We start from the raw sequence: 14,475 nt of genomic DNA, 5'->3' as shown, positions 1-14,475 counted from the left end.
TTGAATGCAGAAAGAAAAAACTTCATTTTCACTTTCAGTTTCTATTAAAAATACTTTTCTTTAATTTTTTACTATATTTTTTGCTTTTATGTAAATTTTTAAAATTCTATTTTACTTCCATCATATTATTTCAGTCTACTACAGTGTATTCACTTTTTCAAATTTTCAAATGATTACCTTCTTTTTCTTTTTCTTTTTTTAATCCTTTTTCTCTTTTTCATTTCTTTTCTTTTTCTAGAATACAGAAAAATAAAAAATTCATTTATTTTTAATTTTTATTAAAAATATTTTTCTTTAATTTTTTTCTACTATATTCTTTACTTTTGTGTATATTTTTTCAAGTTCTATTTTACATCCATCATCTCATTTTAGTCTACTTCAATGTATTCATTTTTTCAAATTCTCAAACGATTTCCTTTTTTTTGTCCCCCTCTCCTTTTTTTTCTCTAATCTGTGAACTACTTTCAACACCCAGACCAAAACACAACTAGGATCTAGCCTCATTTATTCGATTTGTGTGTGTGTGTGTGTTAAATTTTTTAATTTTAATATTTTTTTAATTTTAATATTTTTTAATTTTAATTTTTCTACCTCATTAATTCCTTTTCTCCCCTCAAAATGACAAAACGAAGGAATTCACCCCAAAAGGACGAGCACAAAGAAACAACAGCCAGGGATTTAACCAACACAGATACAAGCAATATGTCTAAACCAGAATTTAGAATCACGATAATGAGAATACTAGCTGGAGTGGAAAATAGATTCGAATCCCTTTTTGCAGAGATAAAAGAAGTAAAAAATAGAATGAAATTAAAAATGCTATAACTGAGCTGCAATCACAGATGGATGCAGCGACAGCAAGGATGGATCAGGCGATATAGAGGAAAAATTTATAGAGAATAATGAAGCAGAATAAAGAGGGAGATTAAGGCGAAAGAACACAATTTAAGAATTAAATCAGTGACTCATTAAAAAGGAACAACACCAGAATCATAGGGGTCCCAGAAGAGGAAGAGAGAGAAATAGGGGTAGGAGGGTTATGTGAGCAAATCATAGCAGAAAACATTCCTAACCTGGGGAAAGACACAGACATCAAAATTCAGGAAGCACAGAGGACCCCCATTAGATTCAACAAAAACTAACCATCAACAAGGCATATCATAGTTAAATACACAAAATACTCAGGCAAGGAGAGAATCATGAAAGGAGCAAGGGGAAAAAAGTCCTTAACCTACAAGGGAAGACAGATCAGGTTTGCAGCAGACCTATCCACAGAAACTTGGCAGGCCAGAAAGGAGTGGCAGGATATATTCAGTGTGCTGAATCAGAAAAATATGCAGCCAAGAATTCTTTATCCAGCAAGGCTGTCATTCAAAATAGAAGGAGAGATAAAAAGTTTCCCAGACAAACAAAAACTAAAGGAGTTTGTGACCACTAAACCAGCTCATCAAGAAATTTTAAGGGGGACTCTCTGAGGGGAAAAAAGATTGATGTATATATACCAAAGCAACAAAGATTAGAAAGGACCAGAGAACACCACCAGAAACTCCAACTCTACAAGCAACATAATGGCAATAAATTCATATCTTTCAGTATTCACTCTAAATGTGAATGGACTAAATAAATGCTCCAATCAAAAGACATAGGGTAACAGAATGGATAAGAAAACAAGATCCATCTATACGCTGTTTACAAGAGACCCACTTTAGACCTAAAGACATCTTCAGATTGAAATTAAGGGCATGGAGAACCATCTATCATGCTAATGGTCAACAAAAGAAAGCCAGAGTAGCCATACTTATATCAGACAATCTAGACTTTAAAATAAAGACTGTATCAAGAGATGCAGAAGGGCATTATATCATAATCAAGGGGTCTACCCACCAAGAAGACATAAAAATTATAAACATTTATGCGCCAAATGTAGAAACACCCAAATATATAAATCAATTAATCACCAACATAAAGAAACTCGCCGATAGTAATACAATAATAGTAGGAGACTTCAACACCCCACTCACAGAAATGGACAGATCACCTAATCAAAAAATCAACAAGGAAACAATGGCTTTGAATGACACACTGGACTGGATGGACTTAACAGATGTATTCAGAACATTTCATCCTAAGGCAGCAGAATATACATTCTTCTGCAGTGCACATGGAACATTCTCCAGAATAGATCATATACTGGGACACAAATCAGCCCTAACTAAGTACAAAAAGATCAAGATCATACCCTGCATATTTTCAGACCACAACGCTATGAAACTCAAAATCAACCACAAGAAAAAATTGGGAAAGGTAAGAAATACTTGGAGACTGGAGAACATCCTACTAAAGAATGAATGGGCTAACCAAGCAGTTAAAGAGGAAATTAAATAGTATATGGAAGTCAATGAAAATGATATCACCACAACCCAAAACCTCTGGGAAGCAGCAAAGGTGGTCATAAGAGGAAAGTATATAGCAATCCAGGCCTTCCTAAAGAAGGAAGAAAGATCTCAGATACACTACCTAACCTTACACCTTGACCTGGAAAAAGAACAGCAAATAAAACCCCAAACCAGCAGAAGGCAGGAAATAATATAGATCAGAGCAGAAATTAATGCTATTGAAACCAAGAACACAGTAGAACAGATCAATGGAACCAGAAGCTGGTTCTTTGAAAGAATTAACAAAATTGAAAAACCACTAGCCAGTTTGTTCAAAAGAAAAAGGAAAGGACCCAAATAAATAAAATCAAGAATGAAAGAGGAGAGATCACAACCAACACAGCAGAAATACAAACAATAATAAGAGAATATTACCAGCAATTATACACCAATAAAATGAGCAATCTGGAAGAAATGGATAAATTCCTACAAACATACACACTACCAAAACCGAAACAGGAAGAAATAGAAAATTTGAACAGACCCATAACCAGTAAGGAAATTGAATTAGTAATCAACAATCTTCCAAAAAACAAGAGTCCAGGGCCAGATGGCTTTCGAGGGGAATTCTACCAAACATTTAAAGAAGAGTTAACACCTATTCTCTTGAAGCTGTTCCAAAAAATAGAAATGGAAGGAAAACTTCCAAACTCTTTCTATGAAGCCAGCATTACCTTGATTCCAAAACCAGACAGAGAGCCCACTAAAAACGAGAACTATAGACCAAGTTCCCTGATGAACATGGATGCACAATTCTCAACAAGACACTAGCCAACCAGATCCAACAATACATTAAGAAAATTATTCACCATGACCAAGAAGGATTTACACCTGGGATGCAAGGCTGGTTCAATATCTACAAAATAATTAACGTGATTCATCACATCAATAAAAGAAAGGACAAGAACCATGTGATCCTCTCAATAGATGCAGAGAAAGCATTTGACAAAATACAGCATCATTTCTTGATAAAAACCCTCAAGAAAGTAGGGATAGAAGGAGCATACCACGAGATCATAAAAGCCATATAAGAACGACCCAACGCTAATATCATCCTCAATGGGGAAAAACTGACAGCATTCCTCCTAAGGTCAGAAACAAGACAGGGATGTCCACTCTCGCCACTGTTATTCAACATAGTATTGGAAGTCTTAGCCTCTGCAATCAGACAACAAAAGAAATAAAAGACATCCAAATAGGCCAGGAGGAAGCCAAACTTTCACTCTTCGCAGATGACAGGATAGTCTATATAGAAAACCAAAAAGATTCCACCAAAAAACTGCTAGAATTGATTCATGAATTCACAAAGTTTCAGGATACAAAATAAACGCAAAGAAATCGGATGCAATTTTATACATCAAAAATGAAGTGACAGAAAGAGAAATCAAGGAATTGATCCCATTTACAGTTGCACAAAAAACCATAAAATACCTAGGAATAAAGCTAACCAAAGAGGTGGAAAATCTATATGCTGAAAACTATAGAAAGCTTATGAAAGAAACTGAAGAAGACACAAAAAAATGGAAAAAGATTCCATGCTCCTGGATAGGAAGAACAAATATTGTTAAAATGACGATGCTACCCAAAGCAATCTACATATTCAAGGCAATCCCTATCAAAATAACACGAGCATTCTTCACAGAACTAGAACAAATAATCCTAAAATTTGTATGGAACCAGAAAAGACCCCAAATAGCCAAAGCAATCTTGAAAAAGAAAACCAAAGCAGGAGGTATCACAATCCTGGACTTCAAGCTATACTAAAAGCTGTAATCATCAAGACAGTATGGTACTGTCACAGGAACAGACACTCAGATCAGCGGAACAGAATAGAGAACCCAGAAATGGACCCACAAATGTATGGCCAACTAATCTTTGACAAAGCAGGAAAGAATACCCAATGGAATAAAGACAGTCTCTTCAGCAAGTGGTGCTAGGAAAACTGGACAGTGACATGCAGAAGAATGTACCTGGACCACTTTCTTATACCATACACAAAAATAAAATCAAAATGGTTGAAAGACCTAAATATAAGACAGAAGCCATCAAAATCCTCGAGGAGAAAAACCTCTTTGATCTTGGCTGCAGCAACTTCTTACTCAACACGCCTCCAGAGGCAAGGGAAACAAAAGCAAAAATGAACTACTGGGACCTCATCAAAATAAAAATTTCTGCACAGTAAAGGAAACAATCAGCAAAACTAAAAAGCAACTGACAGAATGAGAGAAGACATTGCCAATGACATATCAGATAAAGGGTTAGTATCCAAAATCTATAAAGAACTTATCAAACTCAACACACAAAAAAACAAATAATCCAGTGAAGAAATGGGCCAAAGACAAATAGACACTTCTCCAAAGAAGACATCCAGATGGCCAACCGACACATGAAAAAATGCTCAACATCACTCATCATCAGGGAAATACAAATCAAAACCACAATGAGATACCACCTCACACCTGTCAGAATGGCTAACATTAACAACTCAGGCAACAACAGATGTTGGTGAGGATGCAGAGAAAGAGGATCTCTTTTGCATTGTTGGTGGGAATGCAAGCTGGTGCAGCCACTCTGGAAAACAGTATGGAGGTTCCTCAAAAAACTAAAAATAGAACTACCCTAAGACCCAGCAATTGCACTACTAGGCATTTATCCAAGGGATACAGCTATGCTGTTTCAAAGGGACACCTGCACCCCCATGTTTATAGCAGCACTATCAACAATAGCCGAAGTATGGAAAGAGCCCAAATGCCCATCGATGGATGGAGATTTGGTATATATATATACAATGGAGTATTACTTGGCAATCAAAAAGAATGAAATCTTGCCATTTGCAACTATGTGGATGGAACTGGAGGGTATTATGCTAAGTGAAATTAGCCAGAGAAAGACAAAAATCATATAATTTCACTCATATGAGGACTTTAAGAGACAAAACAGATGAACATAAAGGAAGGGAAACAAAAATAATATAAAAACAGGGAGGGGGACAAAACAGAAGAGACTCATAAATATGGAGAACAAACTGAGGGTTACAGGAGGGGTTGTGGGAGGGGGGATGGGCTAAATGGGTAAGGGGCACTAAGGAATCTACTCCTGAAATCATTGTTGCACTATATGCTAACTAATTTGGATGTAAATTTTAAAAAATAAAAATAAAATTAAATAAATAAATAATAATAAAACAGCCATTATGATTATGTTAAAATGAATAGGTAAAAATGAATGAACAGATAGAAAATCACACTAGAGAAACAGATCTTATAAAAGAATCAAATGGATAATTTAGAATTTAAAAATATCTTAAAATGTCAAAAGTCACTAGATGGGCTTAACAGTAAGCCAGAGTCAGCAAATGTGAAGATATATCTAGAGAAGTATCCAATCTAAAAATTGAATAGAGAGTTTCAGAGACCTTTGAGAAAATAGGGAGTAAGAGATATAACATACATGTAATTATCATCCCAGAGGAAGAGAAAATAGAAAGAAGGGGGCAGGGGAAAAAAACTGTTGAAAAAGTAATGACTGAAAAATTCCCAGATTTGGTTAAGGACATACTTTTACAGACTTGAGAATCCCAGTGAAGACCAAGCAGGATACATAAAGAGTAAACTACACCTACGTGTGCCATAGTCAAAATCCTGAAACCCAAAAATAATAAGAAAATCTTTAAAAGCATCATAGAAAGGTGTCACATTATGTACAGAGAAATAATATTGGGGGCAGGGGATAAGAAAGCCAGAAGAGAGTCAAACAATATTTTTAAAGTGCTGAAAGAAAGAAAACAAAAGGATTTTTTTTCAATAAAAATGCCCTTTGAGACTGGGAAAAGTAAAGATATTTTCATATAAATGAAAACTAAGAATGTTTCTTGTCAGCACTACGAGAGACACTTAAGAAAGTTCTTCAGGCTAAAGGGAAATGCTAGCAGATGGAAACTTGGATCTCCCAAAAGGATCTTCAGAAATGGTAAATATAAAAAGACATTCTTTCCTCTCTTATTTTCTTCAAAATACATATCACTATTTAAGGTACAGGGGCGCCTGGGTGGCTCACTTGGTTGAGCACCTGACTCTTGATTTCAGCTCAAGTCATGATCTCACAGTTCATGACATCAAGCCCGGTGTCGGGCTCTGTGCTGACAGCACACAGAGTGTACTTGGGACTCTCTCTCTCCTCTCTCTCTGCCCCTCCCCCCCCCCCCCATTCTCAAGCACTCACTCTCAAAATAAGTAAACGAAAACATTTTTTAAAAAAGAAAGAACCTCTTTAAAAATAAATAAATAAATAAAAATAAAGTAGAAATTATAGCATTGTATTGTGGGCTTTATTTCACATGACCTGTGATATGCAGGACACCTGCAGCATAAAGGAGGAAGTCGGGGTAAAAGCAGAGACGATCAGTGCAAAGAGAAGCCTCCGATAGCCTTTTTAAAAAAATCAACGTACAACTTACATTCAGTAGAGCGCGCAGATCTAAGTGCACAGCTGGATGAATTTTTACAGATGCGTTCACCCACGTAAACACCATCAAGATCAAGATTTAAAACATTCCAGCTCCTGTCCTCACCCATTTGATACCACTCTTCTCACCTCTATCACCACAGATTAGTTTTACCTGTCCTGACCTCCATTTTTTCCCCCATGTTTCCTTTTCCTATCTCTGAGTGCTCTGTTCTCTGCTCGGTACCTTTACGCCTGCATTGATTGGCACCTTGTCAAAGGCACCCTGGAGGAATATTCCTCAAAACTGGAAGAATAGACAAATTAATTTCTGAAACAGGAGGCATGCGGCTGAAGAAGACGCAAGCGTGTGGACAGGGAAGAATGGGAATTCTTCCTTGGACTGGTCCTGCCTACCAACTCCATGGAATGAAAACAAACACCGCTTCTTCCCCATTCAAACTCTACTTTCCCCAACAAGCCTGTAAACAGCCATAGTCTGACTCTGATGATCTCTAGGGACTCCCAGTTCCAACTTTCTCTGATTTTACAGTGTCTGAAAGTGAGCTTCAAAGCTCTTCCCCAGAGCTATTCCAGCAGCACTGAATGCCTGCGGCAGCCAAGGACACCCTTACTCCAAGTCCCAGAACTTGTTAATGACGATGGTGTTGGCCTTGAGTGGAGGGCTGCTGATTAGAAGGCAGTAGGTGGGAAAGGCAGCAAGCTCTGAAGATAAGTTATTTAATTATTTCAGTGTGTGCAATTACACAAACATCAAAAGCCAGCAGCAGGAAGGGCTCTTTGATCTCTGGTTCAGTACCCTTTCAAGTTGCTCCCTTCATGTTGCCCAGAAAGTACTTGCTTCTTTCCCCCTTGATTTCCAGGGAGAATGCTAATAAGAGTGACCTCCAGCTCCATCCACCCAGCCAGTGGTGAGCAGGACAGGGGTTGTAACACCCTCCTGAATACAGGTTAGCTCCCTGCATCTCAGCATTGCCAAAGCCTCCTGCTTCATAAAGTGAAATCACACTTGTCCTGTTGAGGGGACCTCGTTTGTGCACTAGGAGAACTGTACACGAATCTTCTCAGCAACATTATGATATGAGACAAAAACTAGAAAAAGCTTAAATATCCAGGAGCAGCAGAATAATATGCTGTTGTGTGTCCTACGATGGAATACTATATATCCATGAAAATGAACAAACTGCTACTTCATGTAAACATATGGATGCATGTCACAGACATGATATTGGGTGAAAGAAACCAGAAGTGAAATAATACATGCTCTATAATCCCATTTATATAAATTTCAGAGCGTAGAAGACAAAGTTATCGTGTTTCTAGGTAAATAGGTGGCAACACATAAAGAGCAGCAAGGAAATAATTAGCATTAAGATCAGGGAGGAGGGGAGAGTGTGGCTGGCAGGGGCATATGGAGGAGGGATGCATTTCTGGAAGCCAAAAATCGTCTATTTCTTGATCTGGCTGTTGGTTACCTGGGTGATCCCTTCATTACGCTGTACTTTTTTTTTTTTTTCTGATCTTTTCAGTAACTGTACCACACTTCACCATTTTAACGAAAGAAAAGAAAAGCCTGAGAATCTTAAGACTAACTAGGGGAACTGGGGTTTCAAAAAAAATAAAAATAAAATAAAAAGGAAAGAAAAGCCTGTTCAGCTGCTGCAATGCCTAATAAAGCTGCAAATCCAGCCCAAACCCACAGGCTGTCAGATCCACAAAGTGCAAGCACAGTGTAGGCTGCGGAGAAGGATCGCTGAGTTAGGTTTTACAAAAAAGACATCTGTCCTTTGGGCCGCCCACCGTTCGCCAATTCGGCACCAGCCTCAGGCACTCAATGGTGCGTGCTCTCACAAAGGTGCAGGCAGGGAGGACCACCTCTGGCAGGCAAGTGTGGTTGGCCCAGCTCCTTTTCACCCCTGGTAAGTGCCAGAAATACGGAGGGAAGCAGCAGTCTCCCGGGTGCCAGAAGAGGAGGCTGTAGGGCTGCCTGGAGACCAGTCCTTGCAGTCTCTGCTTCCAAAGGGAAAGTGTTGTTTTCAGAGCTGTCAGGCCCTAGAGAGAAAACTGTGCCCCTCCGATTCCTGGGGTGTGACAGCGAGAGATCCTTCGCAATCCTGATCAGGCCCGGGCTGCGGTTTATACTTTCTATCTGATCACCCAGCTGAACTTCGTGGCCTCACAGATGAAAATGAATCAGATTAAGGTCACAATCCAAAGAACTGGGTTCTACGGCACTGGACCCAAATAACTCCCGAGAGTCTTTGACCTTATGGCAAGGATGGGGGGGACCCAGTGCGTCCTCACCCCTAGGTATGGATGTCACCCGGTTGTTTTTGTAGATTGCCCCCTTCCTCAAAGAAGCATAAAAGTCCTTTCTGCTCTTTTTCCTCTAAACGTCCAAATTAGAGATGTAACAGGAGAAGCAGAATGCACTCGAAGCGAGTAGGGGGCACCGCCTGCCCGGGATGAAGTCAGTCCACACGCATGTAGACACCCATGGCGAAGACATCTCTATCCCTTGGCACTTTTAGCTCTACCTCCCACAGCATTCTATGTCATGTGCAAACTGTGCACACACCACACACCTTATCTCCTCCATTACTGGGCTGCAGGCTCCCAGAGGGCATGGTCTGTGTAGGATGGGCTCACCTTTGCTTCCCCCATGTCTGACAGCGTCTTGTCCCTCTAAGTGTTTGTGGAACAGAAGGAAGAGAATTAGTACTCATTAATCTCTAAGCTGCACCAGTTACCGCATTGGATGCTTCGTGTATTTGTTCGCACTTACTCCTCACAACCAGGCTCCAAGGTAGATGTTATTGTCACCACTTTACTGATAAAGAAACGGAAGCTCAAAGATATTAGAGGACTGGGGTCCCTGGGTGGCTCAGTCAGTGAAGTGCCTGACTCTTGATGTCAGCTCAGGTCATGATCTCATGGTGAGTGGGTTCAAGCAAGCCCTGCATCACGTGCTGTACTGTCGGTGTGGAGCTTGCTTGGGATTCTCTCTCTCCCCCCCTCTCTCTGCCCCTACCTGCTTACTCTCTCACTCAAAATAAATAAATAAACTTTAAAAAAATAAGTTAGAAAAATCCATGAGAGGACTTGTCCAAGGTCACTCAGCCAGTGAGAGTCAGAGCTAGACTTGAGTCTAGAACTGTCTCTATGCAAGGTCCCTGGTCTTCTTTCTCTGAATGACCGGATGAATGGGATTGATAATGTATAGGAGAGAGGTCAGCCCAATCCCCCAAGTGTTACTAACAATGCTTCCCAGCAGCCCTCACTTGAGGTTCTCCAGTTTTTTTTTTTAATTCATTGGCTAGTCCCTAGTGGGGCTGAAATTAACCCAAAGACAAAAGAGAAGTGATCTTAGCACTATTTTGTAAGATATTCCCTCTGCCTCCGTAACCAGCAAGGTTACAGTGAATGCCACTGTGTTATTTATGCCTCCTCTGTCCCTAAATACTACCATGCCCACAATGGTTAAGCAGGCTCCTGAACCGAACCAGGTCTATTCCTCGGGAAGTCAGCCTGGCCCCATCATCTGCCTGACAAATGCCTGCTCATCCTTCAAGACTCAGGTCCTTCAGGAAGTCCTTCTGAGCTCCCTCAGTAGAGCTGTCCCACTGACTCTTCAGTTATTTAGGACTAAGTAGGGGCTAGGCACCATGGGGTCTAAAATAGTTGAGAATCTCTCCTCTCAAGAAACAGCAAGTCAAACAAGGAAGACAAGACAAGAGACGTGAGAATACAGTATAATAGGACATTATGTGCCTCCTGGTGTGGGATAATTGAAGATATGCAGCTATGACCTATTCTTTTCTGAAAAATAGAACCATTGAGCCTCTAGATCTAACTGCCAATTTACAGGAACATGGGGGATAGAAGCACAATGTAAAAACAACATAGGGTGGAGTCAGCCAAAATTGGACTGTGGAAGCAAACAACTGACCCGATTTCTTGAACAAATAAATGGGAGTGTGGGCAATGATGCAAACTGTTATAGGTTAAAAGAAACTTAAGAAACATCAACCAAATGCAACTATAGATCTGATTTTGAAAATGAAGACTACAAAAAAGACATTTTTGAGACAACTGGAGGAAAAAAATGAACATGAACCAGATATTAGATGACATTAAGAAATTTTTTGTAATGTTAGGTATGATAATAGTTCACAGTCAGGTTTTTCAAAAAGTCCTTGTCTGTTCAAGATATATCCTGAAGTATTAGTGAATGAAATGATAGAATGTGTGGAATTTGCCTTAAATTTCTCTCCTAGGAAAAATAATTGGGGGAACAGATGAAACCAGAATGTCAAATGCTGATAATTATTAAATGTTGATAATTATTAAATGTTGATAATTATTAAAGCAGGGCAGGGATCATTATATCCTTTTCTCTAATTGTATGCATGTTTGAAATTTTCCATAATAAAATGTTAGATTTTTTCAGAATACAGATTGCATGCCAAGTGCACCCATGGACAAATGCTGAGGGAACTTGGGGAACAGAGAGGAAGGGTTCTAAACTAGCTTGAAATGGGTGGGGACACCTGGACAGTAGAGACAGGCCCTCAACTATTGAGCTATTCTAGCACTTATCATGGTATATTATTATGAGCACAAGAGGGTTGTAGCTGATTCATCTTTGGGAGCCCCGCACCCAAAAGAGTATGGCAACTAACAGGTGCTAAATAAAAGTTATTGAATGAATTACTTACAATCATCTAAAGATCTCTTTGACGCTCTTATTAAAGCAGCAGCTGCCACAAACACTGTATATTGTGCTGGACACAAGGGATACACAGAAACAGAAAATAGTCTCTGCTTTCAAAGGGAGACAAGCCATTCACACAAAGCAATGATATTCGAAGAGGAGATAAGTGTGTTAAGTGCTAAATGAATTGGTATGACATACTGAACATTGCATCTCTGGAGGCTTCGTCTGAGGATTTGTGTGAAGTGGATTTATGGCTCACCACAGTAGGAAGGACAGCTGGATCCGGGCATGCAGGGATGAGAGCCATTGGGGGTGGTGGCTGTGGGAATATCAAGAAAAAAGGCATGGATGTGAAAGAACTGATCACACTATGAGGAAGTGTATAGACTGGAATAATGGAGTTCCCAAAATTCTTCTCCAAGTCATGAAAGCTCACATGGATTCTTTCATTGTCACTACCAGGGGCATAGTGGGGGGAACACATATGTTCACAGGCAAAAGAGAGCCCTGTAAAGACATTAGTTTTTACAAATACAAGGAGTGGCAGAGATACATGCTAGGGACATAAGGTGCCAATGTATTTTATTGCCCCTGGGCAATTGTACCCTCTTTCCTTACTCTGATTCAAAATCCCAAAACTTTAATCCTCTCTCCCAATGCCTCAAGAAACCCAAATGGAAAAATTCCATCTGAATATTCCTTTGGTTTTCTCTCTGTGACGTGGACAGGCCGTGCCAAGACTGAGAAGGGGCCACTACAAATCTATTCTTTTAGCAACTTTCAGGTATAAAATACAGTATTAGTAACTGTAATCACTATGCTGTGCATTAAATCTTCAGAAATTACTCATCTTGGGGTGCCTGGGTGGCTCAGTTAAGCATCCAACTTTAGCTAATGTCATGATCTCACAGTTCATAAGTTCAAGTCCTGAGTTGGGCTCTATACTGAGTACGGAGCCTGCTCGGGATCCTTCTCTGCATCTCTCTGCCCCTCCCGTGCTCACGCACACATGCTCTCTCTGTCTCTCAAAATAAACAAATAAACATTAAAAAAAATATATAAGAATAGATCCTTTTTAAGCCAGCTTCAATAGCCAGGGGGTTTATTGGAAGAATACATAAAAACCTAGAACTTCAAATTGGTCAGCATGTCCAAGCTTCAAGAGAGATGAAAATCAGCTACAGAGGTCATCAGAAATCAAGGCATCCTATGTCTTTCTCTCTGTCTCTGTCTCTTTCCACATTGTCTCTCCTCTCTGCTTCTCTCTGCACTTCTATTTCCTTTCTCTTGCTCTCTAAATACTAACTTTGTCTAATCACTTGCACATACATGGGCCAAACATAGCTGCTTAAGCCTGATTTTTTTTTTCTTTTCCAAAAACAAACAAAAAATTTTAGTGACAACAATAATACTGTTTGGCATTTTGGCAAATACCTTTAACGACTTGCTCAATAGAAGATAGCTGAATTCCTACATCTGCTTCTACAGTCAATTTGTTGCAATATGTCATTCTGGTTGAAGTATATGAAGAACATGCAGTCTCACAGAGACATGTAGCTAAAAAAGAATATAGAGTATTTTAATAGGCTTTTCAAATGCTTGTGGATAATTTTTAATAACTACACCAAAACTCAACAAGTGGTAGTTTCTTAAAGTTTAGATGCAATGTGTAATCTGAAGTTATATCAATGAGTTTTTCTTACTGTTATATTAAAATCCATTAGTCCAACCACTTTGAATAGACCTCTAACCCATGTATATGCTATTGGAAAATAGAAGTTTACTGATTTATGTATATCTTCTAAATGTTGACACATTCACATAAATATATATTTTTAGGGACGCCTGGGTGGCTCAGTCAGTTGAGCGTCCAACTCTTGGTTTCTGCTTAGGTCATGATCTCGTGATTGTGGGATGGAGCCCCCTGCTGGGTTCCACCCTGGGCATGGAGCCTGCTTGGGATTCTTTCTCCCCCTCTCTCTCTGTTCCTTCCCCACTCGTGTTCCCTCTCTCTCAAAATAAAGTAAAACTTTAAAATAAATATATATTTTAATTTTTGTTACTTTATACCTTTTTATTTAAAAATATTTCAAATATATAGAACAATGGGAAACAATAGAACAATACAATCTGCATACCCAGCATTGAGGTTTGCCTCAACTGTCAACCTCTCTTTTTTTTTCTAATTTTGACAATCTTTTATTGTTTAATTTTTTATCATTTATTTAATCATGGTAAAATAAATTTATTTTATCATTTTTTAAATCATGATAAGTGTACTCTTTAATCTCCATCCTCTATTTTCCCCAATCCCCCACCCACCTCCCCCTCTGGTAACCATTAGTTTGTATTTTATACTTAAGAGTATTTCTTGGCTTGTCTCTCTCTCTCTCTTTCTTTTTCCTTTGCTTGTTTGTTTTGTTTCTTAAATTCCATATGAGTGAAATCATGTGGTATTTGTCTTTCTCTGACTTATTTTGCCTAGCATTACACTTTTCAGATACATCTATGTTGTTGCAAATGGCAAGATTTCAGGGGTTTTATGGCTGAATAGTAGTTCATTGTGTATATATACTACATCTTTGTTATCCATTCATCTATTATGGACACTTGGGCTGCTTCCATATCTTGACTATTGTAAATAATGCTGAAATAAACATAGGTGTGGATGTATCCCTTTGAATTAGAGTTTTTGTATTTTTGGGTAAATACCCAGTAGCATGATTCCTGGATCATAGGTTAGTTCTATTTTTTATTTTGGGGGGAACCTCCATACTGTTTTCCACAATGGCTGTACCAGTTTACATTCCCACCACAACAGTGCAAGAGGGTTTCTTTTTCTCCACATCCTTACCAACC

This window comes from Panthera tigris, chromosome B2 (assembly GCF_018350195.1).
Source record: "Panthera tigris isolate Pti1 chromosome B2, P.tigris_Pti1_mat1.1, whole genome shotgun sequence".
NCBI lineage: Eukaryota > Metazoa > Chordata > Mammalia > Carnivora > Felidae > Panthera > Panthera tigris.
This window is presented reverse-complemented; position numbering follows the sequence as displayed.